The following is a 17093-nucleotide window of genomic DNA, read 5'->3' on the forward strand; positions in this document are numbered from 1 at the left end:
TCTCCCCGCTCTTCGTCTAGAACTCAGTTAAAAATGTTCTGGGCCTTCCCACTGAGCCCCACTGTCTTTTTGCTTTTTGTTAGATTGTATACCCGTCCACTCTGTTTCAGTCTGCACAGTGCTTTTGACCTGCCTTCTGGCTCACTGACTCTCTCTCTCTCTGTAGGTCTGCTGTCGCAGCTACCCGCTGAGCGCCGAAGTTTAGTTTCTCTGTGTATCTCCTCAGGATTTTCAGTTGTTTCTTCTTGTTGCCAGGTCTCCCCACCCCGGATGTGTTCATCTTGTCTTTCACTCCCCAAGCACACCTAGTGCATTTCTCTTAAAGTCCTCGTCACACAGCTCCACTGTCTTCATCTCTGTTGAGTCAGTTTCTGTCCGCTGCTCCTTTGAGTGCGCCTCACTTCCTGATATACCTCTTTACTTTTGATTGACTGTTTCATATTTTGTATTTAAGAACGGACTTCCCTGGTGCTCCAGTGGTTAAGAATCCACTTTCCAATGCAGGGGATATGGGTTCCGTCCCTGGTCCACGAACTAAGATTCCACATGCCACAGAGCAACTAAGCCCATGTGCTGCAACTGCTGAGCCGTGTGCTACAGAACCTGTGCGCCACAAGAAAAGCCCTGGCATGCACCCAGAGAAGGCTCACGTGCCGCAGTGAAGACCCAGCGCAGCCAAGAGAAACCGAACTGTAGCTGATGTACAATACCGTGTTAGTTTCAGGTGTAGCACAGAGACTCCGTTAAACGCACGAGGGAAGAATCTTAAGAAGTAAATGGAGAGTCATACGTGTTCGTTCACGGAAAGACTCAGCGTAGTGAAGATCTCAGTTCTCCTTAAGTTGATCTACAAATTAAGTAGAATTCCAGTGAAAATCCCAGCAAAACTTTTTGTAGATAGAGACAAGCTGTTTCTAAAGCTTACACGTGGAGATGCAAAGAACAAGAATAATTTAAACAGGTTTGAAAAAGAAGAATGAAGTGTGAGAATCACATTACCCAACTTAATATTCAGGGTGGATTTCCTTTAGAATTGACTGCTTTGATCGCCGTGCAGTCAGACTTCGCATGAGAAGCAAACTCCATCAAAGCAAAGATACGTGTCCTGGTGTTAGTGGTGCCGTCTGGAGGGATGGTTGTTTGGAAAGCAATCTGGCAAAGCTGAAATGATATGTGACCTTTGACCTGGAACTTTCTCTCCCAGGAATCGGGCCATCCCACAGAAAGGAGGACACAGGGAGACTGTCCTAGCTTCGCCTGCGGTGCAGAAACATGGGGTCGCGCGGAGACTGTGCTGGACCCCCACTAGCATGGCCCCAGCCCTGTGTGAGGCTGACTCCGAGCTCCAGGCCCTGGGGGCGCAGCAGAGCGGGCTCCAGGTGGGGAGGGGGTGAAGAAGGAGGCGGGGCAGAGCCATGTGGAGTGAAAAGCCAGGTGTGGACCAGCGACAGCCCGTGTGTGCATCGGCCGAGCATGGCAGCCCACGGGATGCCACGCAGATGCAGGAGGTGTGTCAGCAGAGGTGAGACGCTGCTTCACAGGCCTGCTTGGGGGTCCTGCTGGGCACAGAGGTGGGAGAAGTCACGGAGTGGAGCGCCACAATGTGCAGTCATAAAATGAAAGGGAAGAGGTGGGTTTTGTTGCTGTTTGCTTTTTTCGCTGCACTGCATGTGGCTTGTGAGATCTTAGTTCCCCGAGCAGGGATCAAACCCAGGCCATTGGCAATGGGTGCCAAGTCCTAACCACTGGGTTGCCAGGAGATTCCTGAGGTCATGGTCTCAGAAAGATCACACCTAACACGTAACAAATGCACACCTGTGGGTGGACACTTGGAATTAATGGAGACCGTGAGACCTGGGCTGGTGCAGGTGCTGCCCAGGGGCGCCCAGGGCCTCACTGGAGCAGGGGACACTGTGGCCCCTGGCTGTGAGGATGATGCAGGCAGGAGGGGTGATGGGGAGCCTGGAGGCCAGCTCGCTCCTCCTGGCTGGTCAGCCCTCAGATGCGGTGCCCTCCAGTGTCTGTCAGGAGGGGTCTGCTCCAACCACAAGGGTCTTCGTTCTGCTCAGGGGCCCTGAAGGACTTTAAGAGGAGAAGGGTCTTTAGAATAAAACCTTTATTTCCACAGTTAATGTGTCTGGACACATATTAGTAGGTGGTTCCTAAAGGAAATCAATCCTGAATACTCACTGGAAGGGCTGATGTTGAAGCTGAAGCTGCAATACTTCTCCCACCTGATGTGAAGAGCCGACTCATTGGAAAAGACCCTGAGGCTGAGAAAGATCGAGAGCAGGAGGAGAAGGGGACGGCAGAGGATGAGACGGTTGGACGGCATCACAACTCAATGGGCGTGAATCTGAGCAAACTCCAGGAGATAGTGGGGGACAGGGAAACCTGGCGTGCTGCAGTCCATGGGGTCGCAGAGAGTTGGACATGACTGAGCGGCTGAACAGCGACGACGAATGAATGCAGAGGAGTGAGGGACACCCAGGATGTCATGGTTCCCCGGCCGGGGCAGCAGGAGGAGCCCCCAGAGGGCACCACGCAGCTGGAGGCCCGTGAGAGGCAACGCGGGGCGCCTTGTGGGTGGGCGAGGGGCTGGCCACCTGGCGACCAAGTCTCAGGAGCCGGTGGGGCACTGGAGAGGAGCCCCTTTGTCCCCAGGGCCGTCCCCCACCAGCAGGTAGACGCTCTGTCCAGGACAGGCTGCTGGGGGCTGGCTCTGCTCCCAGATCTCGGGCCGGGGGCTGGGGGAGGCAGCTCTTGTGCCTCAATACAGGACCTGCCAGCCCCCGTTTCCCCAAAGGCCTATGTTCAGAGACGCTTCCCTCAAGGAGGCTATAAATAGAAAGCTTGTCTGCGGCTCCTGGCTCAGTTTGACCCATTTCTGCCTCAGAACTGCTGGCATCAGTGTCAGGTCTTTGCTGGGCCCTGTAGATGTGGAATTCGGGAGGAGACACTTTTCCTTCTGTTCTGCAGTTTGAGGAAATGACCAACACTGAAGGACAAGGAGCCCGTGCGCCCAGGGTTGCCTCCAAAATGGGGCACGGGCAGCTCTTTGCCAGGACTCGGCTTAAAGTGGTCTAGGACGCGGTCTTGTATTCCTCAGGTCGTATTAGCCACAATTCTGTATCATCGGGGGAGTTAGAGGCGGTTAGAGAAAAGTTGTAAGGAGGAAAAGATGAACAGCTGGAAGGCGTGTCACATGCAGGCAGGTGACCGTTGACACGGGAGGGCCCATGACCCCTGTGCCCCAAGGGGCGGCTGTGAGCGTCTGGTCCTTGCAGCCAAGAAATGGCACACACTGTGCAAGGGGACTGGCCTTGGCAGGCCGCCTGGTTCTCTGAAGATAATCCCTGCTGGGTCATGGCCGTCACCCTCTTGCTGCCAACAGGTTGGTGGAGGGGCAGGACCACACCTGCGCCTCATCCCCACGTAGGGGCTGCTGGGAAGGGGGCTGTGTAGCTTGTGTTTTCATTTCTCTGGGGTGCTCGTCCAGGTGTGTGATCGCAGGGTCATGTCCTGTCGGTGATGAGCTGCCAGGGGGCCGGGAGGGAGGGGGCGGTGCCCAAGGCATGGCCCCACATGCCCAGCCACTCCAGAGGCCCCGTGCTCTCTCAGCCGCTGCAGTGGCTATGCCACACATCTCTCGTGGCCCTGAACTGCCCTCACTCTCAGTGGGTGACGTGGGGTGGCTTCTCTCTAGCTTCCTCGCCCGCTGTGCCAACCACAGTCAGCAAAGACCAATGGTGAGGACAGGCTGCCCAGCGGTGGCAAGGAGCTTAACCAGGTCTGGGGAGCAGCTGGTGCTTCAGCCTGCTGGCCATTCAGTCTCTCCAGTGGAGACACTGTGGCCTCCATCCCCGTGGACCTAGGGGGCTGTCCCTGCCCTGGGGTCCCCAAGCTGCGTGCTCACTGGTGGACATGCTCGTGGGCTCCAGGCCTTTGGAAGGACCAGCTCCCAGGCCTCCCGTGCCCTCCTTCCTACCCCTCTGTCACTCGGAGGCTCTGCCCCATTCTGCCACTGGCCTCCTGGCACCCCAGCCGCCCACCATTTCCAGGGTCTCCGGTGACTCTTAGATCACATGAAGGCTTGCATTTCTGCTAAAACATGTGGTTGCCGCCTCCTGTGCCTGTCAGCGTCACCATGTTGAAGTATTTCTGATTTCCTTATGCTGTCTTCTTAGAACCATGAACTATTAGGGATGGTTCCAAATGTATGAGGTTGCTTTTTGTTTCTTTGTTTGTTAATGATCAACAAGCACTTAGTGAGGCCCCGTGTACGAGTCAGTGCTTTCTGGGCTCTGGACGTGCCCAGCAGAGCCCTCCCCGCGCAGTTTGTTTTTGAAATGTTCTAAAGTTTACTCAGATATCAGATCACACAGACACACACACATTTTCATAACCCTTTCTTATGATCACAGGCCTGTGAAACACGTGCCTCATGACTAAACAGGTTTGTTTCCTCAGCTCGGCAGGACCAGCTCCTCCAGGAAGCCCTCAGAGTTTCTTCAGACCATACACACGGCTGGATGAGGGTGCCACCCACCCCTGCCCCTTATCAGGGAAGGGTTCGTGGGGACCATGCCTCCCACCCAGTCCACGTGCTTTCTGGGATGGGTGGGCCGGGGGCTGAGACACCTGGGAGAACCACTCCTCAGCCTTCCCTGCCCAAAGCTGGGAGAGCAGCAGGGTGTCTGCACGGAGCCCTTCAGCCCCACCCTGGCAGGACTCTGTGGGGTTCACCTAGGAGGAGCTGCTGCCCCTGGTCCCCGGGTGGCCTGGCCGCCAAGCCACAGGCCTCTCCTGGCTTCCGAGGGCTCAAGCTGAGCCTGGAGCCCAGTAGGGGATTTTGCTGCAGGTCCGAGTGGCCGGGCTCTGTGCCCACGTGCAGGACGATGCAGGGTGCAGCTGCATCCAGGTGCCACCTGGGCCCCCGGAGCACCAGCTTTCACAGATCAGGCCGAATCGCGGGCTCCGACTCTGCCCCACCTCTGCTCCTCACGCACGCCCGGCCCCTGCAGCCCCTGCGGGGTCAGGCCATGATGGGCCCCTGACTTGGTGGCAGAAGCTGTTCCTCATGAAACCTCGGGCAGCGCTTCCTGAGGTCTGCCCTCCCCCGTGTGTGTAGCCAGTCCTGGTGGCCGTCGTGCGCGCACTCAAGAGGCACGGGCAGCGCCTGCTTCCACGCGTCCCCTCGGTCAAGCCCGTCAGCGTGCATCAAGGCTTCTGCGAACCAGTTCATTTCCGTAGGACACGTTGGTTGCAACGCGGGACGGCAGGGCGCCTCATCCCTCTCGGTTTCCCTGGGTTTGCGTTTGTCGAGGTTGTGAGAGGAACACGGTTGGGTCACCTCCCTTCCGGGGCCCCATCTCCATGCCGCGTGTCCCCAGCATCCCGGCCAGCATGCCCTCCCCCGCCCCTACTGTCTGCGTGTTGATCTGCTCTTATTTTTTTATTTAACTTCTCCCTCAATCTTTATTTTTTTAATTGAAAAGTTTTAATTTATTTGGTCTTCGCTGCTGCACGCAGGCTCTCCAGCAGCAGTGAGCGGGGACTGCTCTTTGCTGGGTGCAGAGCCTATCATCGCCACGGGTCTGCTTGCAGAGCCCGGCTCCGGGGCCGGCGAGCTCCGCAGTTGTGGCATGCGGCCTAGCTGCCCCGCAGCTTGCCTGGTGGACTTCAGGAAACCAGGAATAGGACCACATTCCCAAGTGCTTCCCGGTGCCCAGTGCTGGAGAAAACTGGAGCTGGGAGTGGGGGCAGGCCGGGCGGGCGGGCTGCCTTCCTGCGTCTGGGGAGGAGGCTCGGACATCTGGGGAGACGCAGTGGACGGGGCGGCCCTGTGGCTGGGGTGCGCCAGGCCAGAGCGGCTGCTGTGCTGTGGCCGGGCTGAGGCTCACCGACAGAAGCGGGAGGCAGGCGGGGCCCAGCTGAGCAGGATGCCGCCTGTGGGTAAGGCCCTGAGTTTCGCTGCCCAGCCACTTCCTGCGGGTCAGGGGCCCTGCAGAGCGAGGCTGTGGACGCAGCACTGGCTGAGCTCACAGTCAACTCCTGTGCCCTCCTGTTTCCCTTCCTGTGGGGCCCCACCTGACACCCCGCCTGGGGGCAGAAGAGACAGCAAGCACTGAGCTCACACCCCAGGCCCCCTGCCCTCCTGGCCCTGGGCCTGGTCAGCAGCCCTGGGCACAGAGGGGCCACCCTGGCCCTGCTGGCTCAGGCCCTTCCCACTGGGAGGGCCCCGCCTCTGAGGACAGAGGAAGAAGTGAGCTGCGGGAAGGTCTGCTGACGCCTGCCCTTCTGGGGCAGTCCTGGAGCCTGTGCTGCCCTCTGCACCCCCTGCCACCCCTGGAGGGGAGGTGCACAGAAACTGGGGAGCACCCATGTGGCAGCAAAATAGCTGGGAAACCCTGCACAGGTGTTAGAGGGACTCGCCACCGCAGCCGCAAGTCACAGACGAAGCTTACTCTGTTGCTACTGTAACTAAGAAAAGCCTTTCTAAATCACACAAAATCCTCCATGCTGCTTATAGAAAGCAACAGATTCAGCCACGTGAACATCAAGTATTTGCTTGGGGAGGAAAACCCAAATGAAACTTAAAAGAAGATATGAAACTGTGGGAAAATGTTTCCAGTTCTAATGTCCTTAATGGGTGAGGAGTCCTACGGATCAGTTTCTGAGAGGGCAAAAGGATGGGGAATGACTCAAACAGGTAGTCCACAATGAAAAGGGAGATAAAACACGCTCGTCCTTCTCACCAAGAGACGTGCAGATGGAAAGCGGGCAATGGCACTGTGCACCGCTCACCACCAGGGAAGGTCTGCGGGTCAAGAAACCTTGGCGGGTTCTGGCTGGGGGTCCGTGGCTACCACAGACACACTGCTGAAGCTCAGAGCACAGAGGGGACAGACCGCATCCTGTGAGGCGGGAGGAGTAAGCGCTTGGAGCCCCCAGCACCCGTCGGCATCGTCACATCAGAACAGGGGTGCCTGTCACTAAGGAACCCTAATAAATCATGATGGGTCCACTAAATACTCATTCAGTTCAGTTCAGTTCAGTCGCTCAGTCGTGTCCAACTCTTGGCGACCCCATGAATCACAGCACGCCAGGCCTCCCTGTCCATCACCAACTCCCGGAGTTCACTCAAATTCATGTCCATCGAGTCGGTGATGCCATCCAGCCATCTCATTCTCTGTTGTCCCCTTCTCCTCCCGCCCCCAATCCCTCCCAGCGTCAGACTCTTTTCCATTGAGTCAACTCGTCACATGAGGTGGCCAAAGTATTAGAGTTTCACACAGCCTTTAACAAAGACACACCCTGGGAGGACATGAGGAAGATTTTGAAGACTGCTAGGTGGAAAGGGCATGCAGTGATGCTACGTGAGACAGGCCATAGCAGACAATTGCAGGCAGCACCTCCATTGTGGAGGGGGAATGGCTGGACTCCAGGAGCGGGGCCCAGGATAGCGGGAGAGGACAGGCCTCCCAGCCCAGACCACGGGGCAGCACGACCCTCCCCCGCAGGCAGGGCACCTGTGAGGTGAAAGACTCAGAACGACCCTGAGCTCTGACCTCGGGTCCCACCAGGCGTTGGAGTGGCAGCGACCCCACAGCTCCGCCCACTGCTGGCACCCACTCTGCTTCATGTCCGTAGGCAGTTGGAAGCACCCACGGCTCTCTGATCCTCACTTGACCTCGCTGCTCAGATCCACCCGACCTGACCCTGGTCCGTCATTAAAGACAGGTGCAGCTCCAGCAGCTCGAGGTCAGAAAGGTGGCACCATCCCCTCCCTCGAGCCTGTGGCCACGCTGGGGCAGAGGCCACGGAGGGTAACTTCACTCCCCCGGGCTCCAGCCGAGCCAACGCTGACCCCCAGTGCCAACTGCAGGCCAGGCGCGTCCAGCCCCCTCAGCAGTCCATGGCGGGGGGGGAGCTGCTGCCAGAGGTGCCCACGTCCTTGAAAGGAGTCCAAGGTCAGAGCTTAGACTTCTGGCCCAGAGGAGGCGGGAGAGGGGATGCTGGAGGGAGAGGAGGCAGGTAGGTGGAGCCCAAGTGGGGTGGATACGGTGGAAGCAGGTGCGGGGTGCAGTGATGGAGCGGGGAGGCCGGAGCGGGGCTGTGGAGGCTGGACAGGGGTCTGGACCGGGAAATGGGGAGAAGGCAGGAGAAAGGGAGGGCTGAGGGGCTGGCAGGGGCAGCGTCGCAGCTGAGGGAGCAAGAAGGATGGAGGGGAAGGGGGTGAGGGGCAAAGGGCGGAGGAGTTGGGAGGCGGAGGCGTGTGACAAGCAGCACTTCCGCTGCTCCAGGGCCCTGCACTCGGGTCTGGGACCCTCCCGTGTCTCTCCTGCTGCCCCAGGTCAGGGATACGGGCCGCGCTAGCACTTCTGCCCTGGGGGCCGAGGTGGGGACGCAGGGCCTCAGCCCTCGACCCTTGCAGTGCCCTGTCCCCGGTCCTCTCCGTGTGTCTCACACACCCGAGCCGTTTCCCAACGGGCCGGGCCTCCCGTGCATCTCCAGGCATGGGTGGACCCTGGGTGTGAACGGGCCGACACGACCCTTCCCCTGCGCCGTGTTCAGAACTGTGGACGAGAGACCCTCTCAGCGGCGCAAGCCCCTGAGGTCGCACATGTCCTTCCCCCGACCAGTGCCCGCGGAGTCGGCCAGCGTGTCCCCTGGGCAGATCACCAGGAGAACCGGCTGCAGGTTGAGTCAAATGGAGGTGTGTGCGCCTCGTGCCAGAGCCCCCTGGTCCCCCGTCCCCGCTCTGCATCCTGAGTGGGGCCTTCCTGGGGCCGGGGCTCCTGGGGCTGAGACGGTGGGAATCTGGCTCAGAGAGCTTTCCTTCAGCTCTCACAGCACCCAACGTGGGTGTTACAGTGTCCTGTTCCGTGGTTTTAGCGCATTCATGGAGTTCTGCAGCCATCACCACTGTGTCCGCATTTCACCACCTCCTGAAAGAGTCCCTGACTCATCAGCAGACACCACTCACCTGGTTTCTGTCTGTGGATCCGGCAATGTGGGATGTTTCGGATCAGTGGCCTCACAGAGTCTGTGGTCCAATCTCCTCCACTGAGCAGAATGGGCACCCACGGTGGAGCCTGGATCAGCATTTCCTGTCCACAGTCCGGAAGAGCTGCCATCTCTCCCCAGGCTCGCGTTGCTGGGAGGAGCTGTTCTGTGTGATCTGGATTTGCATGTGTCCGGTGGCCTTGTTCTCTAGAGCTGGGCGGACGTTGGAGGGAAGTCTGTCCACGTCCTCTGTCCATTTTCTAACTGAGCTGCTGCTTTTTACTGTTGAGTTAGGAGTTTTTATATATTCTGTATACATTTATATATATATATATTCTGTATACTAGGCCCCTTATCAGATAGGTGATTCACAAATATTTTTGTTCATCGTGTAGGTTGTCTTTTCGTTTTCTCGATGGGGTCATGTGACGCACAGAAGCTTTTCACTTTGATAAAGTCTTTATCCGTGTTTTTCTGCTGCATGTGCTTTTTTCCCTGGTCATGCTGCACAGCATGTGGGATCCTAGTTCCTGGACCAGGGATCGAACCTGTGCCCCCTGCAGGGGAGGCATGTGGTCCTAACCGCGGGGCCACAGGGAAGTGCCCTGTCGCTCAGGCGCCTGCTGAAGCAGGGCGTGCTCCCAGAAGCCTCAGGAGTCCCTGCCCCACGCGCGTCTGACCTCTCCTTTCCTCACTCAAGGCCAGGCGCAGGGTGCGCTGCGCTGCGGCCCGGCACTCTTCCTGGGCCTTCTGGCTCCCTTCCTGTTTCGCGTCATCTCATTGTGACAGGATCTCTCAGGTGGATGGGAGGGGAGTCGGGAAGTGGAAGTGTTAGAAGTGTGTGTGCCAGCTGTGACAGGCCAACCTGGGGTGCCACCACCCGGGCGGAGTGGTCTTCCCCTGCCGATCAGACAGACCAGAGAGCTTACAACAGGGAGCCAGCTTCACTCATTTGTTCTCCAAGGCTCTTTGGTGCCCTGGAGTGTTTGGGCTTTTTGTCTTGCAGTATTGGACAATGGAGAAGCTGGCGACCCTGCTGGCCCTGGAATGAGCAGAAATAACAGCCAAATATGAGCAAGTAAGGCCTGGCAGAGGTCAGAGCTGAGGACAGGCAGGTGAGGCCTGGCGGGGATCTTAGGTGAATCAGGTGAGGCTTAAATGTGTCTCTTCAGAATCAGGGACCCAGTCAGAGCAGGTGCACCCCCGGGCAGAAATCACAGCAGCCCAGGTGAGGCTCACAGCCCCCAGGAGCAGGGATGTCCCAGCAGGGATCAGAGCCGAGGAGCAGCAGGGGCGCCCATGTGGGGCCATCGACAGCAGAAACAGCTGTGCTCCAGGCAGGGCTCACAGCCATACTGAACAGGCGGAGTCCAAGTGGACGTCCTCATCAGGAGGCACGCAGATGGCCCAGGTGGGGGCATCAGCACACAGGACCAGGCGGCCCAGGTGGGATCCTAGCCAGGTGCGCAGGCAGGTCCGTGCTGGGCCCCTGGGACGCAGGGCAGGGGAGGCCTCCTGCCCCACGATGTCTTCACCCCTGGCCCCTCTGGGTTTCAGGGCCAGTCGGGGGCTCCAGTGGAACCCGGGGAAGATGCTGACCTCTCGCGGCATGAAGTCACCACACTTCTGCTGCGAGTCATCAGGATGCCCGTCCTTCCCATCTAGGGTGCATTTCCAGGTGCTCAAAGACCTCTCTGGAGGAGAGACCCCTTGGGCTGGGGGTGGAAGGGCAGGCCAGGCCCCAGGGCAGGAGGAGGAGGAGTGTGTGTGCAGGGTTGGAGCTCCTGAGGTGGGGCTGAGGGTGCTGGGCTCCTGGAGGAGGGTGGCCTGGACCAGGCAAGAGCCTGGGCAGCGACTCACCTGAGGCTCTTGAGCCTGAGCGGGCCCCCACTCTCCTGGCAGGGCCGGCCGGCTCAGGGCAGAGTGGGCGATGGGCATTGGCGGAAGGAGGAGCACCTCCTGGGCAGCTGTGGGGATGCAGCTCGGCCCAAGCCCCACCCTTCTGGGGTCGTTCCTCCCGTCCGGAGTCTCCTGGGCTGAACCTGGGGGTGCGTGGGGGCAGGGCACTTCCCTGCACTCAGCAAGGTGCAGGTCCTCGTCCTCTGCTTCTGTGGCCTTCTGGTCAAAGGAGCTGCCCAGCTTCAGCTCTCAGGACCTCAGCATCCATGGCTGCAGCATCCACTTGGCAAAGGTGAGAGCCAGTCTGTACTGCAGCAGCAGGAGGGTGGAGAGGTCACAGGCATGGCTGCGATTCCCTGCCGCCCTGGCCCCAGACCTGTGAGGTGTCCTCAGGCTGGGAGGGGTCTGCGCCTTTCCTGCCCCCATCAAGTTCACCCCACTCAGGGCCTCCCTAGGAATCTGGCAGTTGGGCCGACACCGCGCCCCATTTTCCAGCAAAAGGCCCTGGAGGTCGGGTGAGCCAACAAGTGAGTGGAGATGCCGAGGAGCTGGAGTAAACAGCAGGGCCGCAACGGGACGTCCTAGCCTGAAGGGCGCCGGCCTGGGCGCCTCGCGAGGCCCCGGGAGAATCCGATGGCAGGACCGCAGCCAGCCCAGCCCGGGGCCCCGCAGGGTGGCAGCAGCTGGGCCACGGCCCGTCTTAGCTGAGGGAGAGCCTCTGCCTCCGTCTCCTCCTGGGCGTCCCTAACATGTGCCGGTCTCAGGGCAGGCTTCTCTCCCAAACACACCGACGGGTCTGCAGAGGAACCTCCAATGGTGCCAGGGCAGGTGTGGTCTCTGCTGCTGGACCTGGAACGGGTGAACGCAGAGAACAGAGGGCAGGACCAGGCCTCTCCCGCCATGTGGGGCAATGCCCACAGGCCAGGCCACCTCCGGGGCCCTTCACCCACCCCCAGCACTCTCCTGGCACCTCCCAGGCCCACGGCCCCAGCCTGCCTGCCAGGAGGGCCCCATACACCCCTGCCCTGCTGCCCATTCTGCTTGGCCTGGTAAAGACACTTGGTCCAGAGATGGACAGAATGCCACCTGGAATCAAACTAAGCCCTCCTGACAGCTGGGGGTGGGGGTCAGGCATGGACAGAGTCACACAGCAAGGGACAGAAACCAGGAGAAAAGAGCAAGGAATCACCCAGAGAAACACAAAAGAGAAGGCACAGCCAAACCAGATGGACCACAGGCCTGTGTTATTTGAAAAGCTGAATCGGGACAAGAAACGGGTCATTTCCTATTGCCCAGTGAGGTCCCTTCAGTTCTGTTCAGTCCCTCAGCCATGTCCGACTCTTTGCGACCCCATGGACTGCAGCACGCTAGGGTTCCCTGACCTTCACCATCTCCCAGAGTTTGTGCAAACTCATGTCCATTGAGTTGGTGATGCCATCCAACCATCTCATCCTCTGTCATCCCCTTCTCCCGCCTTCAATCCCTCTCAGCATCAGGGTCTTTTCCAATGAGTCAGTTCTTTGCATCAAGTGGCGGAAGTACTGGAGCTTCAGCTTCAGCATTAGTCCTTCCAATATATAGTCAGGACTGATTTCCTTTAAGATTGACTGGTTGGATCTCCTTGCAGTCCAAGGGACTCTCAAGTCTTCTCCAACACCGCAGTTCAAAAGCATCAATTCTTCGGCGATCAGCTTTTTTTATAATCCAACTCTCGCATCCGTACGTAACTACTGGTAAAACCATAGCCTTGACTAGACAGATGTTTGTTTGTTGGCAAAGTATTGTCTCTGCTTTTTAATATGCTGTCTAGGCTGGTCATGCCTTTTCTTCCAAGGAGTAAGCATCTTTTAACTTCATGGCTACAGTCACCATCTGCAGTGATTTTGGAGCCCACGAATATCATGTCTGTCACTGTTTCCCATCTATTTGCCATGAAGTGATGGGACCTGATGCCATGACCTTAGTTTTCTGAATGTTGAGTTTTAAGCCAGCTTTTTCACTCTGGTCTTTCACTTTCATCAAGAGGCTTTTTAGTTCCTCTTCACTCTCTGCCATAAGGGTGGTGTCATCTGCATATCTGAGGTTATTGATATTTCTCCCAGCAATTGTGCTTCATCCAGCCCAGCGTTCATCATGATGTACTCTGCATATAAGTTAAATAAGCAGGGTGACAATATACAGCCTTGACGTACTCCTTTACCTATTTGGAACTAATCTGTTGTTCCATGTCCAGTTCTAACTGTTGCTTCTTGACCCGCATACAGGTTTCTCAAGAGGTAGGTCAGGTGGTGTGGTATTCCCATCTCATGAAGAATTTTCCACAGTTTGTTGTGATCCACATAGTCAAAGGCTTTAGCATAGTCAATGAAAGAGAAGTAGATATTTTTCCGAAATTCTCTTGCTTTTTCTTTGATCCTACAGATGTTGGCAATTTGATCTCTGGTTCCTCTGCCTTTTCTAAATCCAGCTTGAACATTTGGAAGTTCTCAGTTCACGTACTGTTGAAGTTTAGTTTGGAGAATTTTGAGCATTACTTTGTTAGAGTGTGACATGAGTGCAATTGTGTGGTAGTTTAAATATCTTTGGCATTGCCTTTCTTTGGGATTGGAATGAAAGCTGACCTTTTCCAGTCCTGTGGCCACTGCTGAGTCTTCCAAATTTGCTGGCATATTGAGTGCAGCACTTTAACAACATCATCTTTTAGAATGTGAAATAGCTCAGCTGGAATTCCATCACCTCCACTAGCTTTGCTCATAGTGACGCTTCCTGAGGCCCCCTTGACTTCACACTCTAGGATGTCTGGCTCTAGGTGAGTGACCCCACCGTCGTGGTTACCCTTGTCCTTAAGATCTTTGTGCAGCTCTTCTGTGTGTTCTTGCCGCCTCTTCTTAATACCTTCTGCTTCTGTCAGGTCCATACCGTTTCTGTTCTTTACTGTGCCCATCTTTGCATGAAATGTTTCCTAGGTATCTCTAACTTTCTTGAAGAGATCTCTAGTCTTTCCCATTCTATTGCAAAATTCAGACTTAAATTGAAGAAAGTAGGGAAAACCACTAGACCATTCAGGTATGACCTAAATCAAATCCCTTACAATTATACAGTGGAAGTGACAAATAGACTCAAGGGATTAGATCTGATAGAGTGCTTGAAGAACTATGGACGGTTCTGAACTATGAACGATTCTGAACTCCTTTTCATAACATTGTACAGGAGGCCATGATCAAAACCATCCCCAAGAAGAAGAAATCCAAAAAGGCAAAATGGTTGTCTGAGGAGGCCTTACAAAAAGCTGAGAAAAGAAGAGAAGCCAAAGGCAAAGGAGAAAAGGACAGATATATCCATCTGAATGCAGAGTTCCAAAGATTAGCACAGAAAAAGAAAGAAAGCCTTCCTAAGTGAGGTCCCTACATGAGGTCTGTTCCCACTGCTCAACCCCTCTCTCCATGAGGGTACCCCAGGTCACACAGCCGGGGAGGGTGTCCTGTGCCCCCAGACGGAGTAGGACCAGCGGGGGAACTGCAGCTGGAGGAGGGAACCTAGGAGGCCAATGAGGTGGTGGACACCCACTGGTCACTGTGGGACCACAGCCAGCATCACTCTCAGTCCTGAAAGGGCCCCCCAAACCAGGCAGGTATATGCAGAAATCAGGATAACATGTGGAGGTGAAAAGTTTTTCACTCTATGAACAAAAGAAAGCTCTGAAAAGGGGAAACATGCATGTCTGTTAGGCCTATGGGGAGCCCCAAAGATAAATTTTTGCATCCTAACCAGGGTCCGACAGGGAGATGTCAGGACCGTGGGGCTCCGCACTCCTCCTGGGCTGTTTTAGGTCAGGGTGATGGGAGCCTGAGCCCTCAGCAGCCGTCTAGTCCTAGCGGACCCCGAGCCGGGCGCGTGCCAGAAGACGCGAAGAGTGGGAGATGATTGGAGGGGATGGAAGCAAGCCGCCGCGAGGCCCAGCCGCCTGTCCCTGCCCCGCCCTCCTGTCCCCGCCGGTCCCTTCCTGACCGCTGTGACTCCTGCGGAGGGGTCAGAGAACAAGCACAGCCCCCCGCCCTCCCTCCCCATGCACCTGGGAGCAGCCCCCCAGGCGCGGTCATCCTAGGAGGCTCCCTTCAGGGGACGGAGGAGGGGTCCAACTGGCCTGGAGGGCGCCTCCCTAACGGGCAGGGGTCTGAGCTCTGGACGCGGGCATCCCTGGTGTCCTGCCTTGGCTTCAGAAAGAAGCAGAGGCGGTTTCTGCAGAAACAGCTCTTGTTCCTCTGGCCACGCAGCGTTGGGCAGTGGGTCTGGGTTAGGCCTGATGCTGGCCGCGCCCACAGAGAAGGAAGGCGCGGGCTGGACTCCACTCCCCAGACACAAAGCAGATGACGGACCATGAACCACACTTCCTAAAACCGCATCGTGTTCTGGGCGTGCTACAGCATCAAGTGTGCCCCTGGGGCTGGGCTGCGAGGTGCCTTTTCAGCCTGGCTGTGCGGGGAGAGTGTCAAGGGGGCACGTGAGGAGCAGGGGCCGTGGCGCGGTGGGCAGGGGAGAGCGGGGCCAGGTGGCATGGCTCAGCAGGCCCCAGAGGGCCCGGCGGGTGGGACAGGTGCCAGGCATCAGAGACCAGACTGGACCCGAGCCCAGATGGACTGAATGCCAGGGGGAGGGGTCAAATTGATGCCCGTCCTGATGTTACTTTCTGCTTTTTTAGACAATTTCCATCATTTATTAAAGCGTGTGTGTGCTAAGTCACTTCAGCCGTGTCTGACTCTTTGTGACCCTAAGGACTGTAGCCCGCCAGGGTCCTCGGTTCATGGGATTCTCCAGGCAAGAATACTGGAGTGGGAAGCCATGCTCTTCTCCAGATCTTCCCAACCCAGGGATTAAACACGTCTTTTACGTTTCCTGCATTGGTAGGCAGGTTCTTTACTACTAGCGCCTTCCCTGGTGGCTCAGTAAAAAATCTGCCTGTAATGTGGGAGACCCAGGTTCAATCCCTGGGTTGGGAAGATCCCCTGGAGGAGGGCATGGCAACCCACTCCAGTATTCTTGCCTGCAGAACCCCACGGACAGAGGAGCTTGGTGGGCTGCAATCCACAGGGTCACTGTTTTTCATTTTGAAAGTGTGACAACACACCCAAATGTCACACCCAGGTCCAACCCGTGCAAGTCCGGTCCCATGTCCACTTTCCCCACACATTTGACCAGCATGGGTGTTTTACAGTGAACCCAAAATGTCTAGCCTCACCCTGTCCATAGGTTCTCAGCGTGTGTTTTAAAAACAGGGATTCTTCGGAATTCCCTGGTAGTCCAATGGTTAGGCCTTGGCACCTTCCCTGCAGAGGGCCAGGGTTCCACCCTTGGTCTGGGGACTAAGATTCCTCAAGCCCTGTGATGCAGTCGAAAACACCCAGGCATTCTTTCCTTATGCTTAGCCTTGATCTGGTTGCTACACCTGAAGCTTTTACTGTAATCCCTTAATGTCAGGTCTCCCAGCACCTCACTGCTTTCGGAACAGCCTGTTCCAGTCCAGGTACGTGGGTGTAGGGCTAAGACCCTGACAGCCAGGGAGGCCGTGTGGGTGGTTGGGAGGACAGGCTCTGCCATGACAGAAGCGGGGCACACATGCACAGCCAAGATTGCTCTCACTCTGGACCAAGAGGTGCTTTTGGAGCCAGGACCCTGGAGAGAAGAGGGGTCTGGCCCAGGTGGCACCATGGCAGCAAGGCGGGCGTGGAGCAGTGGCCCAACTCCTTTCACGGTGAGGTGTTCTACGGAGGGGGTTCCTTGGCCCTGAAGCCAGGCGGCCTCACAACTGCCTTCGCCTGGAGAGAGTGGCTGACACTGCTGACCTCCAACGCCAGGCCCAGGGAAGTCAGCCGCGACCAGCCCAGGCAACATCCAGCCCCGCGGGGCCACCAGGCTGTAGGCCTCATGGGGACAGGACCCCAGGATGAAGCTGAGCCTGGCGGGCCCCGCCGTCCCCACCACCCCTGCCAGCCCGCAGACCTGGCCACAGAACAAGGTCTCCTGGAATGGGCCAGCTGGGATCTTAGACTGAGGGCCTGGCCACTGCTGCACGAGGATGCACCCTGCTGGAGACACAGGGGGCGTGGCCGTGTGCCAACTGCTGGCTCCATCTCAGACCTCTGGCTTCTTTGCGATGAAGATCAGCGTGAAACAAGCGCCCCATGTCC

Source organism: Moschus berezovskii, chromosome 25, assembly GCF_049115385.1.
Source record: "Moschus berezovskii isolate FMDL1 chromosome 25, NW_MosBer_1.0, whole genome shotgun sequence".
NCBI classification, from domain to species: domain Eukaryota; kingdom Metazoa; phylum Chordata; class Mammalia; order Artiodactyla; family Moschidae; genus Moschus; species Moschus berezovskii.